This window comes from Trematomus bernacchii, unplaced genomic scaffold (assembly GCF_902827165.1).
Source record: "Trematomus bernacchii unplaced genomic scaffold, fTreBer1.1, whole genome shotgun sequence".
Lineage (NCBI taxonomy): Eukaryota > Metazoa > Chordata > Actinopteri > Perciformes > Nototheniidae > Trematomus > Trematomus bernacchii.
Genome location: NW_022987567.1, coordinates 855536 through 876639, shown reverse-complemented (window position 1 = coordinate 876639; position 21104 = coordinate 855536). Strand labels below are relative to the sequence as shown.

General features: G+C 39.6%; 1 protein-coding gene across 4 annotated transcripts in view; it reads right to left on the bottom strand.

Annotated features, from left to right (window-relative positions):
* cntfr (ciliary neurotrophic factor receptor) overlaps positions 1–21104 on the bottom strand; it is a 219461-nt gene that overhangs the window by 99240 nt on the left and 99117 nt on the right. The window lies entirely within an intron of this gene.

The window sequence follows — 21104 nt, the reverse complement described above, 5'->3', positions numbered from 1 at the left end:
AACACTTAAACACTGAGGATCAGCAGCACAACAAGAGACAACAATGAAATATTGATCCCCATCTTTGGAAAAAGCTCTCGTCTATGAAGAAAAAAAAAGTGCCCAGGAATCAGATACTGTCAAGATCCTTGTCTTAGTGTGATGTCTCACTCCCTGTCTTTTTCTTTTGTTCGTGTTTCGCCTCCCTCTTTTCATTCTCACTACAATGCCTCTCGTTTTGCTGTTTGCCACCCGAGCTAGCTTCCTCCTCTGGATGTAACACAGCTGATACAGATGTCTAACGTAGTGTTTCATGTATATTTCATGTCCCATAACGGAGCCATTTATTATTAATAGCACAAGATCCCTGTCCCCATTAACATTAACCTGACACTGTTTGTTCGCTCCATCTTCCTCTCTATCTGTCGCTCATCCCCCCCCCCCACTTCCCCTTCGCTCTCCGTCTTTTATTCATGGGGTCTATATTTTTTTTTTGTCTCTTGTTCTGTCTGTCCATCCCAGTTTGTTCTGCATGCCTGCTCACCCCATTTCACCGAGTCCAAATAATGTGCGTGCATATGCATGGTGGTGGCAAGAAATGCCAATTTCCTTTGATCTCCCCCTCTGTTGAGTCACTTTGAACGGATGTGTGACTTTATTTACATAAAAACTTATTTGCATCTTGGTTAAAAGAAAAAAATAAAGTTTCTGACTTTGATGTTAGCTTTGATGATGATGCTGCTGGTGCACTTGCTTTATGTGACAACTAAGAAGAGAGAGGAGAAACTTTTCCCGCATTATACTGGAGTTTCTGAGAACATCATTATTCTATGGGGTATTCTTTAGTTATGAAATCTACTTACTTATCGAAGGGAGAGACCGTATTATTAAAAACATATATATTACATTTGAAAAGGTCCCTGGCTTAATATTCCTCTCACTGCCTTCAGTGGCATTAGGTTGTCTTAGGAAAGGGAAACTATGATATTTTTCCTACTCATCAGAAATGAGTATTTTCTGCATGCCCCTTCGAATATGTTGCTGAAATAACCTTTATGTAGCTTTTTCCCGTGAATGTCCTTGATTCTTTGACCTTCTCTCTTCTGCCGCCACATCCTGTCGTCCTTATCTGCTCAGGTTGCATCACTCTCTCTGAACCTCAGTCCTTTCCAATACCCATTCGTCTCTGTAGCCTTTGCTCCTTCTCCCTCTCACTGTGTTTCCTTTCTGTCCTCTACCTTGAACTTCTTCTTTTATTTCTCCTGTCGGATCAGAGTTAACCCTCCTCTCACGTTGTGCCTGTTTCACACTGTCTGAAATGTGGCTATTATAAATAATCATAATATACTGCTGTTTAGCATGGAAACAAATATTGCTGCAAGACACTGCCCATCGAAATACTCACGAATATGGACCCAACCATGCCTAAAACTGACAAACAAACTTTATAAACAGCTATTTATTGATGCATGTTGCACCCGTAGCTTATTCAGTAAGTTATTTTCACTGTCTACTTTTCCCCTATCTTATTGTCCTTCTCTCTGTTTTCCTCTCCACTCTCCATAGTACTCTCACCTCCGAAGCTTCAGCCTTCATCGGGGGTAAATCGCTGATCTTGAGCATTCTGCACACACTTGCATAATACACCTCACAGCAACAATGGGAACACAAGCAGCTACACTTATGAGGACACTCATGTACTCACACACGTATGCACAGGCTCTCGCAGCAGCCTGCATAATGTCCTCATGCCTCATCAGCATACAGACTAGCAGGCCTAATAACCATAATGACATTCAGCTCAAGTGCTATCGATCTCTTGGTAATAGACAGGGCATTTTAAGCAGCGCTGGAACACTGTTATTCACTGGCCAACGAGAATGAAAATCATCTATGTCCTTCACAAAGCTAACATTTCACTATTTGTACTCATTATTCTCCTTATTAATGTTGATGCCGACTGACAGGGCCTTCGTGATTTAACTGTTTATAATTCTCCTAGAGGCAGAGCAGATCAGATATTTGGAGTTATTTTCACAAAGGTTTAAGCACTTTGTGGAGGTTAAATCAAGTGAGTTACACCAATGATACAAATAACGATTCATGAGTGAAACAAAAAATGATTGAAAACAGAATTGAGGACGATAGATATCGCTGCAACTGAACGTTTTCTTATGTGACTTTCAGAGTATTAGACTGGTTTGAAAGGTAGCTTAATTACATTACATTACATTCATTTTGTATTCTAAGTAGTGAACAATTATTTTCATTAAGTAGATATTTCAGAAGGCTCAATGGTTTCTGAAGCAGATCTTCCTATGTGTTGCCTTTATTGGAGATACAATGTTCAAATGGGGAGATAGAGGGGGGGACATAGCCTGGCATTTTCTGCATGTTTTCAGGTTTAGATCAAATATCAAATATGTCATATCCGAAATGTATGAATGAAACTTGGGTAAATGTTTTGGTTTGGAATATATTTTTATGTGGTATCCAGTTGTTTTATGGCTTAGATCAATAATATGGAACACTGGGGCTCCAGGGGTTAGCAGTGAGATGCAACTATTCGCTTGCCATTACATGGAGGTTCAACGTTTTATTCATAGTAGGATTCTGCAGGGCACCGAGTGTGTTGAAGTTCTTATGGAGCCCTGTGGTGTTTACCAGAGCAGAACATTAGCATAGGGAGGTCATGTTGTGAGGTCACTGCTGTTAAGACCTGCAGGACATTACAAGCACAGTTCACATATTCACACAAACCCACAGGCGGTGAACTGCATGTATGGCTCCGTGGGCTGTTTACTAAACTGACATGAGTGATGAAAACACATAAGACTCTACTCATACATATCGAAGTCCACAATACATAAGTGCACATACACACTCATGGGAATATGTGCAGTTTCGTGTTTATAAATTGTATAAACACAATGGCAATCACAAATATGTGTACACACTCGGATTATGCCTTAATAAACATATTGCCATACAAAAATGAAGGCAAGCATAACACATAAACTTAGAATAAGAAATGTTGTTTGGTCAGATTCGTAGTCCATGCGTGTTCAACATAACAGTGGAGGTCAAGAAAATACAATGTCTAGTAAAGAAGTGAAAAACAATACGTGCAGTTGGTTGTAAAGAAGGAAAAACAAACTGACAAGGACAGGAAAAGGTCACAATGGTAGTTTAAAGGGGAACTTAAAGGTGACAACTGCTAATTTACCAGGCTCATACATGTAGTTTGGATTTCCACTATAACTTGATTACATGCTTTTTATGTTCAAAAATCACATTATTTTTCCCATAGTGTCCATCTGAATATACCTGTATTTACACTCTGTGTCAAACGCCCCATTCTAGTGCCTGTCTCTTTAAGGCCGGCTCCCGAAAAAGCCCAGCTCTGATTGGCTTGCAAGAAAAATAGCATGGGTCGTTTTCAAAACCTTGGGTGGAGATATTCAAAAGGGGTGGTATATTCTAATAATCCAGCATGTGACAAGAAAGGGAGCCAAATCTGAATAGCCTATTGAATTCCATGTTATCTGACCAAGGTAACCAAGAAAAAAAGGGCTTGCGCTGTCTCATTTCCTTCCATCTATGGGTTGGAAGGCACTCCAAATAGCCAAAGAGTGAGTTTGCCCCTTTTATAAAAGAACAAAGAGACATTCTGTGAGGTACAGAAAAGAGCCAAAGTGTTGTTTGCTTTACGTGACGGAAGGACAATCCTAAAAGAACATCTTTCTTTTTTTGCACCTTAATTAACCGTAATTCAACCAGAAAGGTAAATGAAGGTCAAATGATGGTTGGCTGAGTGTCAGAGAGGATATTTGTCAGAAAAAGTGGCCCCACTGTTTGATTTGATTAAACACTGCTGGAATTACTTGTTCAAACATCAAGAGCCATCGGGCACCACATCGTTTTGTCTTTCTATTGCAGACGCATCAAACCTCTGCTCATGAAGTGAGGATATTGACTCAGAGAAGGAGACTAGGTTAAGGCTTACAGGACTGCAAGTACATTTTTGTAGTGACTTAATGTCTTCCTCCTCAAAATGTCCAATGAGAATACGAAAAAAGTGGATTAAACCCCAAGTAGAGCCACAGAATACTCTCATAGGATCTGTTCTTGTAATGGACATGTGGATTGACTGACAAATTAGTTTCCAACTAACAGAGGTTTTAGGTCATACTGATATATTCGGGAATGAAAGCAAATAACCTACTTTGTTGTAGAAATAATGAAATGTCATCACTGGTTACAGAAACTAGTTCATTGAATGTCCGACTAGTTGTAAAGTGATTGTAAAATAATTGGCCATTGCCTTCGCTCACAAGGCCTATTATTATGTCTTTGTATAATAGTATTTCACTGAGACATCACAAGGTACAGTAAGGCCTCTACATTCATTTTGTCTTTATTTTCATTGATGTACTTTTTTTATTGTAAATTATCTCTCAGAAACAATGATATGCTGCTACCTGCTAATACATGCAAGTGCACACAAACTTTATAATTACAGTTTTTTAAGATAATGCAGACAGTAACTTTGTAAACCAAATGTTCATTTAATGTTAGGTTAATTTCATGATTAGTCAATTGTTGCATTGTATCAAATGCAAAGAAAACAAAAGAAGAAAATACACAACAATTATAAACAACAATACATGCTATATATCTGGCATTGGCTAACCTGCTCTCTAAATATCAGTATTGGCTATTGGAAAATAACATGGCCAACCACTGTTTTACGCTCTGACAAATATCCCTCTGCAATAAATAAAGGTTGTTTAATTTCTTCATTAACATTCACAAGCACGTTTTCCTAACAGGGACTTCTGCAGTGTCAACATCAGTGCATATTAAACTCAAACAGTCTCAGACTCAGATATATTCAGAGACATATCTAGTATCCACACAACCCCTCACACACACACACACATATCATCTCAACTACATTAGAAAACAGATGAATTTTGATTATGGTGGACCATCTGTGTGAGCCTGTGTGTGCATGTATGCGTTTCAATTTATAGAATATATCTGACACTCAGATGTCGGAGAGTGTGGCTCTATCATTCTGCATCTGTGACTTCACTCGGCATGTGTGTGTTTAAAGTGTGTGCTTGTGTGAGTAACCAGCTGTAAGTTACGATCCAACTCCACAACAACGGCGTGAAATGAAATTGAAGTTCAACGCTGGCATTCTGATTTACCATCTCGAAAGTGTTCTATTCCCTGCGTTCCTGTGTGTGTGCGTGATACCGTGTGTGTGACAATGTGTAGTTCTCCGTGTGTGTGTGGGTAGCCCTCCTATTGGATTCATTGGCATGTGCATATCAGGCCTTGGCGCTTTCCAGCCGGGCTGTAACTCACTTCAACATTTATCAGCGAATCGCATTTGTATGCCTAAGAGGAGCTGTGCCTTTTGAAAGTCCAACAGTAAAATATTGGATTGGCTAACAAACAGAGATAGAGCCCAGGAGAATTATCAGTTTAGGTTTAGAAGATCAGATTTGTTCACTCTGGTGGCTGCACATGCTGATTCTGCCCAGGCCATCTATACTGGCGCAGAGAAATAAAACGCACACAGTTAACCACTGATTGGTAGAGCGGCGGTTATTGATCTTATTTTCTGCAAAGAGATACCTATTTTCTTCTAGTACATTTTCACTTTAATCGAAAAGCTGAATTGAAGGGATTATTTATTATCATAAAGGACTAAAATGCTATGTTTTTTAATGCATGATTACTAAATGGAAAGTTTATATTTTATATTTATGGTCTACAGCATAACGTGCTCTCACTTTGGGAAAATAGATGGGAAAACGGGCACAGTAGGCTCACAATTTAATACTCGCAGCAAAACCCATTTCAAACAGCAAAATAAATCAATATCAGTTTATGAGTGCGCCATAATAAGAATATTTTCACTGCTATACTTTCTCATCAGAAAGTCATTTTCGTCGAGGAATAAAAGCCGTTATATTCAACCTTTTCAAAGCCACCAGACTTCATTGACAAACATAGTTGTTTTACCTAGCGAAGCAGGGTTGCTCGTCTACCGTGTTTTTGTTTGTGTTGTTGTAAGACTTTGGCACTTACAACCTAACTCTTTGTGAACATCGAACAAAACAACAAATCATCCAACCAATTGAGGTAGTTGCAGACCAGCAAACTCCTGAGTTCTGTTCGGTAAAAATAGCTGTTTTTGTCATTAGAGTCTGGTGGCTTTGTACAGAGAAGAGAGAACAGCTTTAGTTCCCCGCCAAAACGGGTTAACTGACGTCCAAGCTTCTGAAAACCAACCATCAGACTCAAATCTAACAATATATTTTCCCCAACCTATTGTTTTAAATTGGAAAAGCACAACATACATTATCCAATCAGTCCATTTATTATATGTATTTATTCAGGGTAGGTGGTAAGCAGTGGACACTAATGCTTTATGGGATCACAGATGGCTTATTTGTGTGTGATTGGGCTGTTGCTCAGGGCCTCTGATCCACCACCTCTCCGTCAGCTTTGGCCTTCTCTCGTCTTTTCATTGTCTCCTGAGCACGGACACTCGGCTATCCAGATAATTCCACAATCATTGCAAATCATTATGCAGCCCCCAAGCCACACGTATTTATTATTTCCATGCGAATATTCTTCAAATGCTGCAATCACATACAGCTATGTGTCTTTTTGTTGTGACGGCAAGCAGAGGTTTGCATAGTGTTACTTGATGCAAATGAGAGTTTAAGTTATCCGGAGATAGTGTCAAATACATAGAAATTGCTTTTTTGACTATTCACTTTATGAAGGAATCTTCAAAAGCATTAAAGTCATGCGTTCAGCCCTAGGGTCATTTAATATGCAATAATTGCAAAAAATATTGCCTTTTTGTAATAATAACAAATAAAACTGAATGTGTGTTCGGGTTTGGAATGACAAAATAAGACAGTTTATGACATTGCTTTGGACTTTGAGAAACTGGGATGGATCCTTTTCAATATTTTCTGACTTTTTAGCACAAACTAAAGTCAAAGTCGGTGATACAAATAACTGTTATTTCTAGCCCTAAAAAATATTTCTGGGCAAAATTGACGACTCAGGAAAGGCTTAAGGAAATAATGTAATAAAGTGTTTGCAAAGGAAATTGAATTTATTTTTACCCGGAAGTTAGTATTGACATAATTGGTACAAGAGATTAATGAGAGTAGTCATTATTTACAGCCTGTAGAAATGGATGTGCAAGTAATTAGCACTTTTGTGCACTGAGACTTAAAATGTGTATATTCTTTATTTTCTTCCCCGCCCTGTTTTCTAATCATTTTTTACAATCACACTTTTCTTGCCTCGGTCAGCATGCGCCAGAGCTGGTTAGGCAGGCGCCTCAAATTTGTTTCCTTGTGGTATGACACAGCAAAAATGCAAAATTCCCCCTGCCGGCGATTTATAAGAGAGATCAGATTAACTCCTGTATGACATAATAAGCATTGCAATAAACTGCTTTTGACACTTTCACGGCCTCGCGCATATTAATTAGCCGACACAGATGCTCTGTAGATCCAGGTCCACGTGTAGTGTACGCTCACACGCAGGGGCCACACAGGCGCCAAAAAACAAACACGCTTTGGATCGAAGTATGCACAAACATACACACTTCTGCCCCCGCCCACACGCACCCACTTCCTCTGCAAACATCTTGGAATTAAGTTATCACTTTATCCTCTCCTGTCTCTTTCCCACAGAGAGATTAACATTCACTCTCTCTTTCTCTGCCTCTCCTTTCATGTGAGGCAGCTGCAGCTGTGGAAGTGTGTGTGAATGTGTGTTTTCTGTGCATGAGTCAGGGCAACCAACGCTCAAATAAATCCACTTCCTGTTTCCTGACATCTTATTTCGGACCTGCCGCCGCGCATGTAGACAGTGTTGTGTGTCATCGTCCTCATCCTTTGGCCTGCGGAAGCCACTGGAGGAGATTTGTAGGCGACCGGGTTAATTGATACTTCACATTTTAGATGTCTATGTTCTGTGAGCGTGGACGCAAGAGAGATAAGGAGAGGAAGAAGAGGAGAAAGAAGTTAGAGGAAAAAAAGGAGGACAGCGCAGGAGGGAGGACGAATTGTTGAGAGCGAGTAGGCCAGTTAATATTTTACAAGCCCCGGATTAGAGTGGTCATGAAATGAGGAATGGGAGATGGATTCCTGAGACTCGGCTACAGGGAGATGGAGAGAAAAAGGAGCTGGAGAACACCGCTTTGATCAGAAACATCTGTAGGATTCCACGGCGGAGAGGGAGAAAAACAGCGAGTGCTGGGAGAGACATGTGTTCACCCGGCTACATTTGTTTGTCTGCACACAATTCAGCCGGAGTCGCTATCTTTCTTTTCTTATCAACTCCAGCATCTTCATCTTAAAAGGGATCTTACCCGAGTTTTACATGTTTGAAACTAAACTACAAATAGTTATTGATTGAGTTATTTTGAAGGAACAGATTGATTAAAATGTTTTTCACCAACTTTTGACCATATCCAAAAGGTGGTTACATGAAGTAGGATAATGCTGATGACCACAGCTAAGAATAAAAGAAAGAATAAAGCTGCCGCCTTTTTTCCATTCACTATTTAGTCAATTATTCAAGAAAATAAAATGTTAACAATTGTATTTGATCAAAATAATATAGTTTTTTAGCCTCTCAAATATGGATTTTTCCTGATTTCCCCTGTTAAATATCAAATTAACTTAATGACCTGATGACCTTTTCCCAAATGTCCACATTGAATATATTTCCCATCCAGGCAGATGCTGGTTTCAATTCCACCGTGTTAAAAGAGACCACTGGCACAAACAATTGTGTTTATTGGTGGTAATCCATCATGGTGAACATCACAACCCCATTATGTTCTGTCACATCAGCAAAGAGCCAAATCTAAACTCCTAATTAGCATTTTGTTGACCCACCATGAGGTTATTGCAGCCGTCTTTACCCAGACTGGCTGTCTCGCAGCAGACTGTAATCAGTGGAGAGAAATACAAGCCAAGGCGTCCACAGTGCTGAGATATGAATGGATAATCCAAACCATAATTATGCTGGTGTATTTCCAAAGCAAAATAGATGATTTTTTTAGAAGAAAATAAAAATGAAATGAAGTGCAATATCAGTAGCAGAATCACAGCCCTTCGAAAGGGGATATGAGATTGCTATTATCTACTTTTATAATGAATCGTTATCGAATATGACTCCCCTTTGGCGAGACTGTATAATAATGATAATCACACATAAGCCTGCAGAAACCTCCCTCGCAGTCCTAATCTTATTGTTTAATAACAGGGCTAACATTGCTCTAAGCCTTCCCAGAGAGCAACACTATGAAGGTCATTGCTAATGCTACGCTGCTCATCTATTAAACCAAATGAAGGGAATACACAGAGAAGGGAAGAAGAAAGCATAAGGAGATAGTGGGTAAATAGAGAGGAAAGAGTAAAGGGCATATGAGAGGGGTCACGGAGGAAGTTAACAAGGGGATGAAACAAAGTATGAAATGATAAGTGGCTGAAATGGGAGATAAAGGGGGGAAGGGTTTCAGAGGGAGAGATGAGAAGAGGGGGACGGAGAGATAAATGACCGGCGTAATTAATGGACTGTAATATACGACAATATTCCAGGGTTCCAAGATAATATCGGCGAAAGTTACAGCCTTCATCACGGGAACACTGTGCAAATATACGATGACCTTGACCGAGGCGGTGAAGTGGCAAGGAAATGTGAAAACTTGACAGGATCTAAATGTGTCTTGATCGCAATAAAAAGTTATGATAGCTCCAATTATGAGAGAGGCTGATGAAAAACTTTTTTTTTTTCTGCTTGAAATCTGCTGCCATCACAGGTTTAGGATCCACACCAGAAGAATGCTTTGAGTAAGTAATTTGGCCTGCCAAGTCCCATTTTACACACTTGAGAAAGTAATTTGTTTCTATTTGTGACTCAAATTTATTTGTGACAATATATCTGTCAAGGGAGAAATATCACTTAGTTTTTATCTACATAATGGATAAAGGGAGAATCTGTTCTTCGGAACATGAATGAATAAAGTGTTCCTTAGCAAGAACCCCAACTTATTATACGTAATCTTAATCATTCATTCCTTAATTGGGTGCTGCACAGGAAGTAGTTCAACCGCATAAAGAGCAGCCAAGATGAAGGGTTTTGGGATTTTGAATGGGTTTCTAACACTCAAAATTAACCATAATGATATATGTCTGGCTTGTTCATTTGTTTCAGACAGTAAACAAAAAAGTTCACTAAGTAAGATATCTTAGATAAGTGAGTGTTTGTAAATTAATGAACATGTATTCTCCATGACAGCTACATATTGCTATTCAATGTGTATAGCAGGTCCATTTCTAAAGAGGGTTGTTTTTTGCAAAAGGGGCGTAGTAATACATATATATATACATTTTGTTTTAAGAATTTCAAATTAGTTATAATACTATGTGAAACGCTGGGAAGTAATCATAAAACGGCACCTATGTGCATGTGGAAAGCATATACGTTATTTCTTCCCTGCTGCTGAACTCCAGTGTGCAGAAGCTGCCATGAAGCCATCAATCATCCGATGCTTGGATCAGCAATCAGCCTGGTTTCTCAAGCTGTTGCTACGGCAGCTAAATGGAGCGCGGGCACAATTCCACCACAGGACAGTGGAGCTTCCAGCATTATTCTCAATGTTTTTAGAGTTGCAGATGAAAGGACCACCACTCTAGACGGACTCAGGGACTATTTCCCTGTAGGTGCGGAAAAATACAAGGATGATTTTTTCTCCGTGGCTGTGTGCTCCCGGTGTCGGCCGTGTGACTGTTTTCCAAGTACTGCTGGGTGCCGAGGGACCCTCACATGAGTAGGTCTGAAGCTGCAATCAATCATGTGTGACTGTAGAAATGTAGCAATACACACAGTGCTGGCACCAACTGACGCGCACTGAATCACAAACACACACCGACGTACGTGCATGTCCACCTGCTTTCTTTTTGTCTCTCGATCCAGGAACACAAAAAGCAAGGTGTGATGGGAAAAATGAGCAAAATACATCCTCTCGCATTGGTAGTCCAAGCAGCCAAGAAATCACAGATTACTACTCCCTCTCCCGAGCTTTGGCCGGCATGCTATGAAGGACTGGAGGGGGAAAAAAAGCGTGTAAGACAAATAACTTTTTCAAGGAGCCCCGGTGTGCACGCACTGAGATTTATTTGAACTGGAGCCCAGCCGGCGGTGTTGTTTCTCCGTCCTTAATGCTCAAGTTTGCTTTCAGTTTCACGCTCGTCATTTGTCAGAGGAAGACTAATGATGCCCAGCACAACATTTTCCTCCAATACAAATCGTTATCAGGGAATTATTTTCCTTGACAATCTGCCCACTCTTTACCAGTAGCTCTCATGGATACTTTTGACTTCAAAGAGGGGAGATCAGTCTTTACACTGCGCACGGTTGTTAGGAGTTCAAAGGAATGTAGGTTAATCAATGCTGCAGGTTATAATGATGATTAGGAATAATGACCGTCACTAATGTATAGATCAAAGATTAAAGTCGGACTCCTGACAATACAAAAATAAAAGTTGTTCCCCTAATCAGATCACTTCTGAAAATATGAGTACAATTTTAAAGGATGTTTGTACGGGTGAGTATGTGTATATTAGCAAGGACCTGCATTTCAAGCCTTTCACACACACACACACACACACACACACACACACACACACACACACACACACACACACACACACACACACACACACACACACACACACACACACACACACACACACACACACACACACACACACACACACACACACACACACACACACACACACACACACACACACACACACACACACACACACACACACACACACACACACACACACACACACACACACACACACAGAAAAGAAAGCAGCAGTAAGCCGTAGGCATACACAGCCCACATGCACAGTATGGAGAACGAGATGTCATGACACAGAATGTACGTTTTTTTAGCTTTCGAAATGTACGCAGTCTATCCACGAGTGCATGTTATATGCTGGAAAACTTCATGACAGAAAAAAAGCCAAAATACATTTGTAGAACTGAGCAGAAGCATCATTACATCTTGAAAAACATTCATGACTCCATACAGTAGTAGAAGTACCCGGAGCCTTTTCTTACAATACTATAACAGACTGAGAGACTAACAGTCTTAGTATGCAGAATGACACTTTTCATTGTATTATAGAATAGTATTGTTCTGTCATATCATTTGAAAGTTGTAGTTTGTTAATGTTTGCATGGTACTATGTACAAAGTAGCTGGTAATATTGTGTTAAAGAGGACATACTACACACGTTATACAAATAAACTACACGTTTGACAAATGAGTATTCACGGTAAGTTAAAGTACTTTGTTACTTTCAACCCCTACAGATTTGCAGTCGCAGTACCACAAAAATCACGGACATACAACCACAGACACACACACACAAACAGGTTTTCAGGAAATAGGTGATTTATCTGCTTCTGCCTGAGTCCAGGTGGGATTGAATCAATATGAATAATCTTCCTTTTGGCAAAGGGAATGGAAGTCATACAATCTAAAACCTGAACTCTGTTCCTCTTTACTGAAAAACATTAGCATTTCTTTCTTTTTAATGAAAATATATGGGAATTAATTCAAATATGCTCCCTTATGCAATGAATAAAAACCTTACAGCACATAAGGCAGCAGCTTTGGTGCAACAGTGGAGAATAGACAGTCAATAACAAGCGGAAAGAACCGGCCGGAGTAGACAGCCAGAATCAATAGACTTCTACCTTAATGTACCCAAAAGTCACTTGTTTCTTCTGCTTCCGTTATTCCTTTCTTTCTCTCTTTCTCTCTGCCAGGCAGCTGGTTAGATACTGCACATTGGGTCACAGCCGGTGCTGCCTTTGTTTAAAGATTTGGCAGAAAAGAGCTGAAGAAGCCAGGACAGATTAGCCCCATCATCATTGTTTTAATTATTGGCCAAGAACCACAATTATAGACATGTTAGGATCTCTTTCGCAAATTAACCTTCATTGATATTCTCATTGTCCATGTCTGCGATAGACATACACGCGCACGCACATCAGGGTTTGAACTAATTATTATTTTTGTTATCGATTCATCTGTCAATTGAGTTTTAGACTAACCAATTAATCACTAAGATGTCATTAAATAAAGTAAAATATACATTCCAGTTTCTCAAAGTCCAATAACGTGTCTTTAAAAGTCTTGATTTTATCTGTCCAAATACAAAGATGTCACCTTAAAGGTGGGGTAGCTAATTCACTTCAGAAACACTTTTTGTTATATTCCATGGAATGCTCTTAACATCCCGATAGCAATGAATACATTAAATGCTTTGACGATAAATACATAAAAAATGTTGGGTAAAACAAATGTAAAAAGCACGACCAATCATCTGAGCCGGCCCGGCTAAAATAACTGGATGGCCTACCTGCCTGTCAGCCTTCCATCTGTGCATAAACTTATCTCGTGCCCTCATTGGTTGTGTGTGTTTGAGGAGGGGCTCTGTAAGGAAGTCTGAAGGAAGGGGCAGATTTTTTCCGGTTGTGTACTTTCAAATTCTAGCGCACTCGAGCTGGTTTCTCCATTCTTACCTACCCTACCTTTAGTTATCGATCGGTATAAAACTGAGAAAAACAGTAAATATCCACATTTCAGTGGCTAAAAACCACACTGATGCCATGAATACACACAAACCCGGAAGCTACAGACAGGTAAGCTATTGTCTGAAACCAAAAAGATACAGACATGTCAAAGCTGTAACATCAGGACAACCAAGTATCCGAGTATGTATTTCTTTATCTGTCCACACATACACATAATTTAAAATGCTGCCATACAGTTGAGCTTATTCAGACTTAGGCGGATAATACATTCCTAGAAACACCAGCACACTCCACTGGCACACGTACTGTATGTGCAAAGACATGTTCTCTATGTGTGGATACATGTACAAATAGGAAACACACACACACACACACACACACACACACACACACACACACACACACACACACACACACACACACACACACACACACACACACACACACACACACACACACACACACACACACACACACACACACACACACACACACACACACACACACACACACACACACACACACACACACACACACACACAGTTAGTCTTAGGCCCCTCTGCTTCAGCAATAGGCATGTCTGAAGTCTAGCTATAATGACATCCAGGTATGTTTGCTCTTCATTTTACACGGCTCATCGCAACTCCAAACAGGGTATCAACACAGGGGGGGAGTCTGGGTGTGTGTTTATGTGTGTGTGCATCACTTGTGTATATTTGTATAGCCAAAGACATCACTGTGTCCTTGTGCACATCTGTATGCCAGTGTCCGTGTGCACTGCAGCCGCTATATTTGTGTTTGTTCCGAAGTGTATGAGCTCATTTAACCTAATGTGTATCAGTGTGTTTTTGTGTGTGTGTGTGTGTGTGTGTGTGTGTGTGTGTGTGTGTGTGTGTGTGTGTGTGTGTGTGTGTGTGTGTGTGTGTGTGTGTTTGAGAGCGGGCAGGGTTTTGCCCACATGCGTAGACAGAGCCCTCTCCCCGGCTTGTTGACATTCCAGTAGCTTGGCCTCTCCGTCTGCTCCAAACTCTCCTCTCATTCAAAACAGACCTGCCCTCTCTCTTGCACACACACACACACATTTTATATGCCTTATTCTCCCCGCTATCTTCCTATTGAAAGCACAAGTACGACGTGAGTGTACACGCTGGCCCTGTCCTCCATCAGCACAGTTATGCTTGTCGAGTTCATCCTTGAGTTTAAGGAGCAGAGTATGCAGTGTGTGTTGTTAATGACGCAAGTGACAGGATGTTTGCTATGACTGTGACATGTTGACGGCTTTTCTAAAGTTAAAAGTGTCTTTACAGAAGAGATGACGTTATGTGTTACAGTCACACGCAAGCATGCTACGGGCCGTCTCACTTTCCCTCTTTCACCTTGGATTGTTACTCAAAAATGTGCCGTTTTGGCCGTGATTCTTTTGTCTTCTCATGGCTTTACCTCAAGACTTCTGAACTCATCCTCCAAATGCTACATGGAAAACCAGGTTAATAAAAACTATTTATTTTCAATGTTGGGAGATGTTGGCAAGTCATCTATTTGTTGATGCCATAATTTTAACTCACAGATAGACAATGACAAGTTTCCCCCCCGATACAAGATTATATGGATTCTTTGGACCTTATAATAATTGCAGATATCACACAGTCTCCCATGATATTCTATAGTTTCTGTATCGATACAATAGGATTTCACAAGTGCCACAATTCTCATGTGTAAGCTCTTTTGAATATGTTGAAACACGGTGCGCTTGGACGGTAATGGTGACACAATCATGCCATGGGAATTTCAAAATAAAGGTACATCTTTGATATAAAGATTTGTATCCATGTTTTCCCTTACCATGGTTCATCATTGAGTTTTTCCAAATTATTCTAACATTAAACTCAGAGGTTAGCCATATAAATGTCCAATAACTAAACAATGAATTCCCACACCCAAAGGCCAATCAGAAATTGGAATCCTTATTGGCCATGGTGTAAATGTCTGTTCATTGCGTATCCAGGTCCAACAGGTGACCTCTAGAAAATGTTACACCATTCTTCTCACCTGCCTATTTGAGGTGCTCACAAGCCAGTGGAAAGCTTTTTCTCCCTGTATCTCAATATTGAAGGCATGAGTGTACATGTCTTAAAGCCATAGGTGAAGACAGGAGCATTCATGTCTCCTGTGCTTGTTGAAGGAAGGTGTATTATTCAACATTTCCATCCTCTTGAGCACACACAAGCACACATATTTCACCTTTATGCTATTGGCACGAGTGCTCCTGATGAAAGTCTGAGTGTGAGTAACGAGGTTTGCGTCATAAAAAACACCATTTGAAAAACATAACAATCTCAAGTAGAGTGAAATTCCATGAAAGAAAGGACATATGAGCAGTCTATAGTAAAAATGAAAATACTTCAACAAATGGCTTTTAAGAAATGTCGATGTCAAAGCAAACTTAACTTTTTGGTATTCCCTTATTACACGTTGGCATTCAGTTATGCGGGTTTAATGGAGCAGTCAAAAAATGCCAAATGCTTTTTTAGACATTTTTAAATATATAGATACTTGATAAGGTGAGAGACCTCGAATAACTGAGATTTAAGCAAAAATAATAAACAATTGTATAAATATCAATGAGAGAATGATCCAAGTTATTTAGCCTTAGAAACATTTTCCCGAAAAGTGAATAGTCTCAATCAAAAGTTTAACTTAAAAACAGCATGATGTGCAGTAGTAAATTATTGTCCCATAGAGAGTTACATAGATGATAGAGCAGCATATGCTTTAGGGCGGGGCTATGTTGGGATAAGACTATGTAGTCCAGTCTTGGTGCAATTTAACCCTATTGTACTCTTTTAAAAGTCAATTAAAGTACATTTGGTTGCCGGAAAATATGTAATTTGTATGGGTTTGGTTGTATTTACTCCACCCTCTAGCTTCCGGTGTAAACTAAACAAAGATTGTGACGCCAAACTAGAAGCTTCATAACTTTACTTAACAAACCAATGGGTGACGTCACAGTGACCATATCCATTTTGTAAGCTTGAGAAATGTAGAGTTGGTAATATAAAGGCAGTAGGTTTGGTCATTTTTAGAGGGAGGTTATTGTTCTGCTTTTAAGGATGCTGATTGAAGCAATCAATACCCAGGCAGATCCTTTGTGTACACTAATTGCTTCAATTTCACTCTTAAGAGACCAAAGCTGTTACCTGTTGTGTAAATTGTACGTATTCCATTACTATAATGGCCATTGACAGTTAAGTGGGGCAGTTAGCACCGAGGCTGTGATTCATCAGAGGAGTGTGACAAAAACCATGCTGCTCAGTGACAAGAAATCACACCGGAAAGCTGTTGCCTCTAAATGTCAAAGTGTCCATGAGAAAGTGAATGCTGTGCTCCACCATCACGTCTGCTTTGTTATCTTTTCTATTATTGTATCTCATGCGTATGTGAGTGTGTGTAAACGTCAGGGATTAAACAAGGTACCTTTCTCCTGAAGGACCTTGTGACCTTCTCAGAGAAGATGAATATATTGTTTGAGATGGAAAGAAAAAAGGGTGAAGGAAGAGATGTAGTGCATGTTGATATGTGAGGAGAGAGGGGCTTGGAGCGGAAAAGCATGTTATGGCTGAATTTGCTCATTAAAAAAATCTAAGCAGTTCCAACCAACAGCTGTCTAAATGGCAAAAATCCCCCCAAAAAAAGATATCAATTGATGATTAAATGGGACTGGGTGGAATTTGAAACTCAATACATGAGTTAACTGCTAATGTCTTATTTAATCATGAGTGAATAACTCCTTGTAGATAATTGGCTCTCTGTAAAACGCACTTAACAAATATGATAACTCATTGTTTATCGTTCATCAACACAACCTGGTTCAATATTCTCAAACTCAAACATGTTCTGTGTATTTGTTCAGTCTTAAATCATTGAACCTTCTAGTTTTTGCAATTCTTTTTTTTTAGATACAATTACTTTCAATCCTGGGACTAATAATTATTCAACATGTTGTTGGCTAAACGATTAATTCATAGACAATTACAATTAGTTATTGCCCTGCACAAATCCTCACAAATGCAAAAACACCTCGTTGACTTTCTTTCTATCGAACACAAACACACATGTACAACAACATATATGTGCTATCTTGAAAAAACACCTGTCAAGTGCAACCTCACACAAACACACACGGGTCTTCAGGGGCGACAGCACTTGTGTTAAGTCCAAATTAAAATCACGCTATATGCTCTCTTTATCATCATGAACGTAATGGGACTCCTGTTCCTGTGTGTGTGTGTGTGTGTGTGTGTGTGTGTGTGTGTGTGTGTATGTGTGTGTATGTGTGTGTGTGTGTGTGTGTGTGTGTGTGTGTGTGTGTGTGTGTGTGTGTATGTGCAAGAAACGGGGATAGGGTGGATTTCAGCTATGCTGGCTAGCAGTGATAAGAAGAGTAAATCCCCTACACATTCTCACATGGATGACCAAGTGCATGGGCTTCATCTAAAGAAAATTAAGCTTTCTTCCAAGGACACTACAAAGGGCACATGGAATGGAATACCAAGGACGTTTTCTTTTTATTTACTTTGAAACACAATATTTGGAACATTTCCTATCACTCCGCCTTGATACTAACATGCTTCACCTGATGTGTATAAATTGGGTTTGTGTTCCTGTATAGTAAACATGTTTGACTACAACATCAATTCTGTGAATGTGTCTTGGTATTAGTTTAGGATTAGAGTTAACCTTTCGGAATAAGTGCTGAGAAGAGTGAGAAATAGGTGTGAAGCAATAGCAGGGTGTGAGATATTGGGGGATAAATTGTGTTGTTTTGTTTTTGGCACTCACACATAGACACAAACACACACACACACACACACACACACACTGGCAAGATTAGAAAAACCTACTTTGCAGTGTGTGTGTGAGAGTGATGGAACAGCATTGCCTCAATTCATCACTGTCCTTGTACCGTTTGGCTTGACATATACATTTTTCTACAGTGTGTGTGTGTGTGTGTGTGTGTATGTGTGTGTGTGTGTGTGTATGTGTGTGTATGTGTGTGTGTGTGTATGTATGTGTGTGTAGGAAAGAGGTGTGGATAACTGCAGACAGAAGGTAATGCTACCTCTACCAGATTACCTGAAAAGTGTGTGTGTGTGTGTGTGTGTGTGTGTGTGTGTGTGTGTGTGTGTGTGTGTGTGTGTGTGTGTGTGTGTGTGTGTGTGTGTGTGTGTGTGTGTGTGTGTGAGCTGCTGTGATAAATATGGTACGCTATCGATTTGACAGATCAGACTTCATGTTACCCAGCTAAATATGCCACACACACACTCACTGTTTGGGCAAGATAGAGTGTGTGAGTTTAAAATGTGATGCCTCATGGTTCCATCTTAGATGCGTTGGATTTATTTTTAATTCCCAAAAGTATTTTTTTATCATAAATATAGTATCAGGTTTCATTTCTTAGTCTTCTATACATTTTTAAATGCCATATTGACACTTAAAATATCTAGGGTTTTGTTTATTTTGGGGAATTGTTGGCAATTAAACCTCCGGAAAAATACCTTTGACTACATGAAAATCATAGATGCCAAAGTTTGGATTCAAAGCAGGAAATATCTCATTAGAAAATAACTTAACGAGATTAAATATCTGACCTGGCACTGGATGAAAAATGTAATACTTGGTAATGTGAAATGTGCTTTTACCAATAACATATTTATATTACAGGAGTAGGAACATATGCACATTACAGTATCTCAACTAAATGTGAAGTATGGGCATGGGGACACCAATTATTTAATGGAGATTTTATTAATAGTAATCAACATAGTGAAGACTGTTTTTATCTCCCATCCTATCAAGACAAACTATGATGCATTCCCTGGCTTGTTCGATTAATCAATTTGCCAATACTGCTCTTTTTGCATTTGTTGTTACTATACTTTTATCAATGATTAGTATCAGAAGTTGTGTCAGTATCCAATGGTGAGCAGCATTAGCTTCCTGCCCCACTCTTTGCTGAGACATCCCAGGCTCTCCATCTGGAGATATAACCCTGTTGCTTGTGTTTAAATGAGATACCCCATCATAATCCCATGGCTGGTCACCTACACTATGACAGGACATTACACTGCGTAATGGCCTGTTAGTCCTGGTGGATTATGCACTGTGGTATCCCGGGGCAAAACTTCCGCTGCATGTCTGACAATGACGGAGCAGGCTGGACTTCTGTGTCTCGCTTAAGGGCTTTGTGGTTATTGTACAGAGCCAGCCTGTTTTCTATTAACAATGGTTCAAACTCCAAAACATTAGGATACTTGAAAAAACTTGAGGCAAAAACACTCACTGGAATTTTAGAGCCTGCTTTAGGGTTTGAATTATTATAATGTGTTTGAGGTATTACACTGTGACTGCTTAGGGCCATAGTGAATTACTAAACATTGAGCACAAATCAAGTGATGTGGTTACTTGAGGAGAAAGTGAACACACTTCTTCCAGTACATATATGAATTTAATCTGAGTTATGTTTGGACTTTAATCCTCACAAATGTACGACTTCTCAATCTCACATAATATCCTAATTTGTTCTTGTAAAGTTATAGGTTTAATCTTGAAAAATACAGTTTTTCTTCAAATATCACCCCTCCCCCTGCTCTCTAAGTTACTTTGTATTACCAACGATGGCCTTAATATATCATCATAGTGACACACTTCGACTAAATGGGTTATATAGTTAAATATTGCTCTATATTCTTCCTGATATTTTTGGTTCTCTTATTATAGCGTTATAGCACAACACATGAAGCATGTTAAAAGCTGTAAGCACTTTCAAATGTTTATACAAATATTAAAGTCACACCTATTGGTTTGGTTGAGAGTTTCTTAAGGATTATGTAGAAAAATGGGTTTAAAAAAAACGTTCCAAGTGCAATGAAGGACAAAATTAAAAAACAATGTTTTGTTTTTACTGCTGCACTAAGCTCTAATGACTACAAATGCACAAACACAGCGTTACTCACTGTGATGCATCAAGAAATCTGCTCTGCAATGCTAATACTCCTCATGCAGCGACTCAAAGGCTCCCCAATGGACTTCAGCCAATGCACAGGCCCATAAAGTAATTATTTCTAGAAAACAAAATGAGTGTGCGTATGTATAAGTCGGTGTGTTTTTTTATGTACGTGCATATTTTCTCCCATGGGAAGAGTTTCTTGTCACCGCCACTATTCTTTAAGCCCGCGTGGACTTTCAATATCTCTGAGCTGTAGGCATTGTGTTGTCAGCGTGATGGACAAGAAAGCTACTGGAATTTGAATTTGAAAAGAGAGCAGGGAGGCTATTGTCCCCAGACAATACAGCATGAAGGTTTGGGGAGCTAATGGTTTTCCGTATGAATCCATTCCTACACAGGAAATCACACTTCTACCAAAGGAGATAGGACCGTCCTTGCA